The following is a 7,875-nucleotide window of genomic DNA, read 5'->3' on the forward strand; positions in this document are numbered from 1 at the left end:
ACTGCCAGACACAGCCTTCTGTCAATACTGCGGTCTGTGTTCCCCCTTCATGGAAACTGCAGTCCATGGTCCCGCTTCTTCCTTCAGCAGCAACTGCAGCCCAGTGTCTGTTCACTTCCTCAGTGGCAAATGTGCAGGAGTTGGGAGGACGGAACCGGGCCTGTCCACTACTCTGGGTCCAAGCCCAGTCAGTTTGTAGATGGCTGCCACTTACCATAGCCCCTCCAACTCCTTAGTAGAGCTCCCTGGTCCACTTCCACATGTCCCCAGAACCCTCTTTTCCCTTAACTCAGGGCCTCAGCCTGCAAACCCTTGCAGCCACCAGGAGCCACTTGTAGCTTCCTGGGTCTCTGCCTGCAGCTCTGGTCTTCCCTGTGCACATGCTGCCTTCAGCCCGCAAAACAGCCGGTCCTCCTCCCTCCTCAAGCTGCAGGGAGTGACTGAAGCCTTTCTTATATGGGTCTTCCCACCCCTCTTAGGCTGCTCCTCACAGCTCCTCTCAAAATAGGCTGCTTTCTGCACAGCTACCCTAATTCTATTAACCCCTTACAGTCCAGTGTGGGATGGATGCTCCATCATGATGTATCATAGGAAACATACCCCCAAATGCTTTGGAGAATTCCCTATACAGAGGAAAAACAGTATATAGTGTAAATTATATTTAACAGTGGTCCAAATATATTTTATGATTATTAAATTAAAGCCTAAAGCCCTGTCACCATTAGCAATGGAAGAGAGAAATCCACAACCACAACAAAAGGAACTCAGAAATTATCTGAGTGTTTCATTCTCAGTGTACCAAATAGTGTAGGTGCTCTTCTTAAATTTATTTGAGCCTTCTCCGCTTAGCGAGGCAGAGCTGGTTTAGATAAGACAATAGCATGGAGCTTGCCCAGGTGGGAAACAGCCAAGAAATCACCATAAGCCCAGAGAAACCCAAAGCTCATATGTTTTAGAGATGGTATCCAGTTCATTATGACAAATAAATATGCTACAATGCCACCATGGAATTTCAGTTAGCTGAAAAAAAAAGAAAGAACAAGTAAGATCACTGTGCGGGTTATCTTCTAAACTTGGAGGGGTGAGTGTGTGATTTGGGCTTGGTTTGGACTGCGTATCCCATCACTAATTTAAAAGCTTTTAAGAAATGAAACATCAACTCCAGTGGGAAGTGGTCATGAAGGAACTAGGTGGTTAGGAAGCCGAAGCTAATAAAGAGGAAGTGAAGCAGTCAATCAGCTAGGTTTTTATATCCATTAACAACATGCGGCAATTATGGAAATTATGACAGCATTGCAGATCCAAATATTCTCCACCCTTCCCACATACATATGAACTGAAATGCTGTGGCCTGGAATAATTTCATCAGTCAATAGCACCCAGCAATTTAGTAGGTGTCAAAGGATTGTGGTCATGTACAGACACATACCACTACAATTTCCACTGCTTACCTTTGCACAAAATACTTCAGCATAACAACCAGAAAAATGGGATTCTGTTAGTAGTGGTATGTAAAATCCAAGGACACTTGGGCTATTAAATTGATGGTAGTAAAACCCAGTGCCAACAGCAATAATAAAACCATTTGTCCAAACACTGTTGGATATACAGGTTTCCAACTCCGAGGGATGGTACTTACTGTTCGGAGACTTCTAGAACAATAACCTGTTGTGCACATAACTCTGTTTGAAGGCATAAAATAGGAATAGGACAGATGATCCTTCCCACTTCCACTCACTGGATTCTTCTCAGCACATGGTTTCCAGAATCTATTACGTCTGTTCACTTGGGATGTCAGCTAATGGTGATGATACCGGTATACAGCCAGGTGCTGCTATTTACTCAATATCAGGCTACACCTATTGCTTGAATAAATCTGAACAGCATCTTAAAGCAAAGGAGACACTGCTGCAGTAACATTGACAGAAGACCTAGCTATTAAGCTGTCTACAGAGTCTGGTATCAGTGAAATGTTTGACAGCCGCAGGGACAAATATGTATTAGCAACATTGCTTAATCCATGTTTCAAGGGCAGAATTGAAACCAGGCTTTCACCCTATGCAGACACAGATTGCTGGAAGGATACTGTCATAAATAATCACGCTGGAGGCCATACCATTATGCACCTCCTCTTCTCCCTCATCTTTCCACTTAGCTCCCCTAGGCCAAGTATATCTCAAAGCAGAAGATGCACAAGCTCCTGGAACATCAAAGTGCAAAAGTAATCACAGCGTCCATAGTTCTGGGGTCTTCTGTTATCAGCTCTGAGTGGGGTAGCACCACCCAGGAAAACTCAATTTATCATATCATTGGAAGAATCTGTCCATTATGAAAGGTCTATAGGTATCATGGGAGACCCTTTTGTATATGGGAAAGTGAGAAGTTGGCTTCTAAAAACATACTTTAGTTCACGCAGGAATTAATTCAGGGACATCCTATGGCCTATGTGATGCCGGAGATCAGACTAGATGAGCACAGCAGTCCCTTCTGGATTTATAATCTATAGAGATGAGCCACGCTGGGGGGGGGCAGAGTATGGGGGAGAGAAAGAGAGAGAAAGAACAAGCATTTTTCTCAAAGCCCCTGAGTTTCCCACCATCCACTATGTACTCAGGTTTCACTTTCAGCCATGCTGATGTCTTTGTGACAAACTGAAGAATGGGGTTTAATAAAAAGCAGTAGAGAACATGGCTTCTCAAAAGAATAATCTGAAAAGTCTCAGGAAGTTACACACAACATACAAGTAACTATGTAAAATTAGACTAACAGAGGAGGCTTTACTGAAACCTATCCAACTCAATTCCTATAGGAATCAGGCAAGGATAATATTAAATAGTTGCTTTCAAATCTCAATTTTGTAAGGACATTTTCATCAGCTTTGATTCATCTGTGTTCACAGGCCTGGAATTTTGCTATGAGGCTGTGCTGCTGACAGCTGCCATTGGTCTGAGGGGCAAGGTGGGCAGAGGGTCCAGCTTCAGGGGGCAGGGGCAGGGCCAAGGGCGGAAGCAGTGAGGCCCCCCCCACACACACACACGTCCTCAGAGCTGCATGTGGTGGTGACTGGAGCTCCAGTATCCTTTGATATGCCGGGCCCATGGACAACCGCCCCACTTTTCTCTCTCCTCCCTCCTCACCAGCTGGGCTGCTTTGAGGTTAGGGGATAAATAGGCTACAAAACTCAGTTCAGAGCTCAATTTCAGCTGGTCTGACGTTAGGGTGTGCAAATTCAAAAAAGTTATAAACTGGTCCTTAGGAACAATGGGCTGAATTTCCTACTTGTACAAAAACTTACAGCTGGGCAGGTTTTACCACTCAGCACCAATCACATATGCAAACACAGAGACAAATTGTGCTTGCTCTAAAGAGTGAACCAGAGAAAAGGGAACTCATAGTAAGCAAACAGTTATGAGACCATTGGCAAAGCATTTTTACTCCTTCATTATATTCTTTGATTTTTCTCCTTTATTTTCTATAGTGGTAGGAAATGTTAATCAGAAAAAACCTATCATGCAAAACAAGAAACCAAACTGTTAAGGTCATAATCTCAGTGTTCATATGTGAGCATCTCTGTCGCAGGTCCAAATCCCACTTTTGATGCCCAGACAGACTTATGGGAGTAAAGGCTACAGGTACAATAGAAGTCCTAGGGGGCCATTTTTCATATTTTCCATGAAGACTTTACTGCAAATCAACCTGTACTGTAAGAAGTAAACCTATTTTAATGTGAAAGTGATTTTTATTTTTATTTATTTATTTATTGGCCATAGAGGGTCTATTCTGAAGCTAGAAAAAGTATTTTGTATAAGAGAAAAACACATTTTTAAAGAATTTTCCCCTCATGTTTTACCAACAAAACCCAAAAGGTGTTGCAGACATCACTCATGACAGCTGCATAGGGTCCACCAGAATAGCTTGTCTTCATGTTCCCTGCCACCTATGCTAATTTGTTTTAATAACTTACAGCTAGACATACATCTCTGATACACTCATGTACCATTTCTCACATTATCATCATTACTGTTTATACTGGGGTAGCACCTAGAGGCCAAACAGGTTGGGACCCCCCAACGCTAGGTGTTGAGCAAAGACAGAGTAAATGACAGTTCCTGGTCCAAAAAGCTAATTTGGTACACCTCAAAGGCAGATCTTACAGACTAATTGCAACTCTTTGTACCCCTTCAAACAGCGACGTGCAGTAGCTAAACACAAACAGAGTTTCAGAAACAGCTTCTGGAGCCGGATTTTCAAAAGTAATTAAGTGCCTAAAGATGCAGGTAGGAACCAAGTGTGGTTTTTAAAAATGCCTGGGCATCTTATCCCATTAAAATCAATAGGCCTCTAAGTCCTTTGAAACTCTCACTAGAAGCCTATCTTCACCATTAGGCAAATAAACAATTTTAGAAATCTAGCCCATGAAACAAAAACAAGCTTCACAATTCATCATATCAGGGAACCTAAAAACATCCTTCTTCCCTGTGACCTTAAAGACTTGACCATGCTACGGTTCCACCAGTGTTAGCAACAGAGAGAGCCCTACTGCAGACTAGTCCCTGTGTGCTCCCAACGTTTCAGACATAGCACTGTCTGTCCCAGAGCTTCTCAAACTTCATTGCACCACAGCCTCTTTCTGACAATAAAAACTACTGCATGACCCCAGGAGAGGGCACTGAAGCCTGAGCCTACCTGAGCCCCTCTGAAGCCGAATGGTTTTAGCTGTCCCAGGGAGTCTGTAACCAAAACCCCAATGCTCAGCACTAAGGCCAAAGACTTTAGCCCTGCCACCCAGGCCTGATGCCTTGGGCTTTGGCCCAGGGCCCCAGCAAGTTTAGGCCAGCCCTGGCCACCCCATTATACTAGGGTAATGACCCACTCGGGTGTTCTGATCCACAGTGCGAGAACAGCTGGTCCAGCAGAGCTCATCAGTACGATGTTTAAAATAGCCATGGCGTCTTTCTAAACTAGGGCCCACAATGTTTTTTTTTTTGGGGGGGGGGAGTTGTTTGTTTGTTTTTAGTTTTGTCTTTTTAATTAGTTGAATTAGTGTCAGCAACCATGGATTTTCTTTTTTTCCAGTTTTTGCAGGTTGAGGGGGATGGTGGGCAGTGAGAGAAGGAAAATGTTGATTGAAGCCAGGCCCAGGAGACAAAAGTAATCTCTCGATGTTTCCAGCCCATAGAGGTTTGGCTACATCTCCAAATTTCTAAATGCTTGTGTGGATTGGAAACATCGATCCCTTTTCACATTCGCCCATTGTTCACAGGCATTCTGAAGGTTTTGTGCTCGTTGCTCAATCGGGGCTGAGGTAAAGGCCAACCTGTTTCATAAGTGATGACAATCCATAGTGAATTCTCCTTTTTCATTCCCGTCCATGGGGATAGTGACTTGGCATGCAGTGTTGTAGTCTCACCGACTGGCCCTGCTTGCCAAGCATGGCAAAGTTCTTCTTGCAAAAATCCCTTCGGCATAAGACACTAGTGCAGCAGGAGAGGCTTTGCCCAGCAGTGGGCTGAAAGTGGCAGATAATGAATGACTGATGATGATTACATGAATTTTTTTTTCACTTCCTGCAAAGTGACAGATAGGAGCCAAATCAGCACCACTCTCACAGAGCTTTGTATTGCCATGCTGGAAAACAGGCTTGACAGCAGACCTATGGCTTACCATCTCTAGCCCAGTGGACAGCCATATCATCCAGATACAGGGTGTTAGCTGACCCAGGCACTCATAGTAGCACTTTATATTAGACAACTCCTGGCACCATCTCAGTTGGCAAAAGGTCCCATGACAGGAGCAATCAAAGGAAAAAAATGTCAGCTGCTAAATAACTTGAAAGGGGTCAAGAGTGGGAGGGGGAGACACAGGTTACAAAAATTATGATGTCTAATGGTTCAAAGATGAGACGCAACGTTAACGCATATAATAGTGGAGTAAAAGTGATGTTTCTAAAGCTTCTTCCACTACACATGCGGACAAAAAACATTAGGAGGAGACTTATTCTGTTAGACAAATAAATGATCTCTTTCTGAAGAAACCCCTTCATAAAGCGGACAGAAGAATGATTTTTGTCAAATGTAGCTTACTCTTTACTTGGGGCATTTCTACACGCACAGGCCTGTGTTTACATTCAGTCCTCATCCCTCTTTTATTTAGCCTCATAAGGGAGAAAAGACTGTTAAGATACAATATGAAGTAAAACCTTCACCTTGCGTTTCACCAGCAACTGCTGTTATTTATAATGCACCTGGCAAACATGGCTACCTGCCAATCAAACAAATACCACTCTACTGAGTCCCCTAAACAGCTGCCTGATCCTTTTCTAACCATTGTTTAGAGTTGTTTAGGGGTGCCCATGGAGTGATGATTAACTGCTCCAGGCACTGTGCAAGCACTTGGAATATGCATTTCTTACTAGTAAGGACATTTTTTCCTTCATATTTTTATTGGTTGTGTTTTATTAGTCACATTGCTCTTCAGCCTCCCTGCAGCACTGGCAGCACTGCCATTAGCTCTAGCTAAAGGTGCATGTCATCCCTTCATGGCTGTGGTACAGTACCACAATAAAAGCAGGACCAATAAACAGCATATTACAGAAAATTAATAAGCAGGGTATTGACAGATTGTTGGTAGCCCATAGTAACTACTGAATAGGAGAACCCTTAATATTGGGTCATTTTTTTGTTTTGGTTGCTAAGTAAGGATATGATGGTTCTGGTAGCATGTACTGAAATGGAGTGAAAAAGGTATAAAAGGAGTAAGTGAAGTCCAAGAATGTGCATTACACAGTAAATAGCTGTAATTGTCTCACATATATAGACGATAGGTAGGTTACAACCAAGGAATGACATACTACGAACATGGAGAAATATTTATATTGTTTAATAAAAGTATTAATACTCCACCTAATACACCGCCTTGGCAATAGGAATGGAGCTTCACCATATGCTCGGGAGGTAGGTAAGCATTTTCATACCTGTTTTCTAGATGGGCACACTGTAGTAGAATGGTGAAGGGTTTTAAATCATTATACGCCAAGACAGAAGGAAGGATGAGGTAGAACTCAGAGCATCTTGATTCTTTCCTCTGGGACTCTGTTCCTGCTAACTTTGCCTTCTGTAAAATGAGGATAACAATGATTCCTTCACTCACTCTTTCGTCTTTTTTATTTAGGCCTCAACACTGCAATGGCTAACATAAGTGCTTCACGTTAACATAAATTCGATATATAACCAGAGTGTATTAGTACTTCATGCTTAACGTTAATCATGTGCTCATGTGATTTCAGGTTTGGGGTCTTTGATTGCAAGCTCTTCAGGGTTAGGGTTCTCTTACCATGCATATGAGATCAGATTTGCGCTGTGCTAAGTACTCTATATGGGGTGAGGGCTCTAGGTGCTCCTGTAACACAAGTAATAAAAAGAATTAGCCTTTAATTCCACATCACTGCTTAGATAATATGTTAATGCCAGATGGAAGATTGTCGGGAGCTAGTCTGCTCTAACCACTAGTTCACACTTCCAGCTTTACCAAGGAAAATGGCTGCTTTCCTAATAAATAACATGCTAGACATTTCTGGAACTTTTTGGGGTGCTTTATGGCTAGCAATTTCATTAAATTATTTAAAAACAGGAAGAGATAAATTATTTGAAGGAAAAGAAGCGGGGGCCAGAATTAATACATTTCCATCTAAGCCATAAAAATAATCATCCTCTGATTATCACCCGAATGGTGCAGGATAAATTGTTAGGAGTGGGAGTGGGGAGGGAAATCATGTGCATCATCCGATCCAGATGGCCATTCCAGTGCTCCATGGTCAGCCTTTTTACTAATGAATATCTGGTTTTTGCTACAGAACAGAGTGGACTTTCTCCCATA

Source organism: Carettochelys insculpta, chromosome 2, assembly GCF_033958435.1.
Source record: "Carettochelys insculpta isolate YL-2023 chromosome 2, ASM3395843v1, whole genome shotgun sequence".
NCBI lineage: Eukaryota > Metazoa > Chordata > Testudines > Carettochelyidae > Carettochelys > Carettochelys insculpta.